This window comes from Mus caroli, unplaced genomic scaffold (assembly GCF_978045245.1).
Source record: "Mus caroli unplaced genomic scaffold, Mus_caroli_1 scaffold_2, whole genome shotgun sequence".
Taxonomy (NCBI): Eukaryota; Metazoa; Chordata; class Mammalia; order Rodentia; family Muridae; genus Mus; species Mus caroli.
In genome coordinates, this window is record NW_028227257.1 from 13,034,962 (window position 1) to 13,037,394 (window position 2,433).

Below are 2,433 nucleotides of genomic sequence, written 5' to 3' on the forward strand. Positions count from 1 at the left end.
TTGGAGACATTCTGGGTTTGATTAGTTTGACTCTGTCTCCCCAATCCCCGCCCCCTCATATATATAGTATATAATATACCGCACTTCTTAGTAAACTTGCTTGGTACAAACCATCTGCTCTTGCAAGATCTCTTGATCCCAGCTTTCCTATCTTCTTTTATATTCTTATCTCATGACCCTCCCTCATAGGACCCTGTCCAGGGACAGTCCGCTGGTCCAAATCACAATTCACGCTGCAATGAGCAAGCTGTCACCTTTGTGCTCATTGTGAGACATTGCTCAGCCTGTGCTTTGGGCAGCAAGTGTATTCATGTCATTTGCCAAGTGACTTTTGGAGACACTGGGTCTTGGGATCCTACCGGTGAGCACCTTGTACATCCCATTGCAGGGAGTAGCCTTTTGCTTCACCTCCTCAAAATAAAGGGTTTGGCAGGCAGCCCCAGGGGTGCAGCTGCTTTTGGCCAAACCCAAGCATGGCCCTTCTTGGGACTCAGAAATTGGTCTTTGGCTCTCAGCAGTTCTGGGATGGAGTCTGAGGTGTCAGGTGGCTAGCATGTGGCTTCCAGGCATCCCAGACTCACCCTGGCAGCCTCCCAAGTATGGGGTGCTGCAAGCCCAGGCGTGTTAACAGCACTGTGTCTGTGGCCACCCTGCTTTGTTTCCATCCCGTCCCTGGTTCTGCAGCCCTACCCAATGGTTGTCCCAAGTGTCCCAAACCTATTTCATGGCTCTCAGGAGGCCGATTAGAGCTGTTCCCATTTCTGTGTTAAATGACTTAAGCTATGGGTATCAGGCTGGGTCCTGTGTCAGCTGCAGTTTACCATTTTGATCACAGCCCCTTCATCCCACCCCGGCAACAGTGGGATCCTAGTGGCTGCTCAGTGGGCTGGGGCCTGAGTCTCCCTGTCTCATTTCAGAGAGCTGATGCGTGACATGACCCTGCAGATGTGGGAATCTAATCTCCTCAGAGATGGCTTTTCCTGGGGACAGAGCTGTGTGTGTGCGTGTGTGTGTGTGTGTGTGTGTGTGTATGTGTGTGTGTGTGTGTGTGACCCAGGCCAGGAGAGATGCTCTCTGCAGCCCATTTGTCAGCCCCAGAGGCCTTGCAAATCAACCCGACTGCCAACACTCCCTGCTCCAGGAGGGCAGAGCCCATGAGCCCTCAAGGTCACAGTGGGCAGGAGACTCAGGACAAGAGGGGGCAGCTGGTGACCTGACTGTTGGCAGGAGACATTGCGAGGTGGAATCTCAGCCAAGAACCCAGGTGGCAGGGCCTGAACATAGCCTCAGTCTGCTCCATGTCCCTGCAGGTCTCTACACTGTGGGCCCTGAGGGGTTCTCCTTATGACAGTCTTGATGTTTCCGGAGCCCCTAATGTCCTGCAGTTTCTGGAGCCACATTTTCATCCCACCATGTTCTATAAGAACCCTCGTAGGGCACAGTACTTTCTAGGTCACAAGTCTCGGGGGTTGTTGCTTGGATTGTGGCCAGTAACAGTATCAGTCCTAAGGCAGGGAAAGGCAGCAGAGGCAGAGGTCAGGAGCAGAAGCCCCAGGCTTCCTAGTCACAGAGCGGCAGCCAGGCCTGGGGGGCGGCAGGAGCAGGACCGCTCCTCTGAGATCATGTTCAGAAACTCAGTGCAGCAGCTGAATCCAGATATAAGAGGACAGATATGTCCTAGTAGGAGACACAGCCAGACCATTGTCCCCTTTCGGAATCTGTCACTGGTCCACCTTTCCTACACAACTTTGCCAGGAATCAACCTTTCTCCCTCTCAGACGACAATGTTGAAGTTGAGGAGACGCTTTGAAGCAGGAAGACCTGAGTTTGGATTGTCAGAACCTGTGGCAGAGCTGGCCACAGTGGCCCATATCAGAAACCACAACATGTGGTTGAGGGTGATGGTGGCAGAGACAGGCAGATCCCTGAAGCTCAGTAACTGCCAATCCAGCCTATGAGTGAGCCTGAAGCTTAATGACAGATACTATCTCAAAAACTAAAGTGATAAGGCGCTGAGAAAGATGCAGGACGTATCCTGTGGACCGCCCCCCCCCACACCACACACTCATCACACACACACACATCACACATATGCACACACACACCACACATACCACACACACTCACACACACCACTCACACACACCACACCATACACCATACACCACACACACACCACACCATACACACTCAAACATACATACACATACACCACAATTATGCACACACACACCACATACACACACACCACACCACACACACACACCACATACACACACACCACATCACACACACCACATCACACACACACACACCCCACACACTCACAAACACCACACACCGTACTCACACACACACACCCCAAATGAAAACTGCTCTTGATGCCTAAATACTGACTTAGTCTTATTTCTTCTCCTACCCAGACTCCTAAAA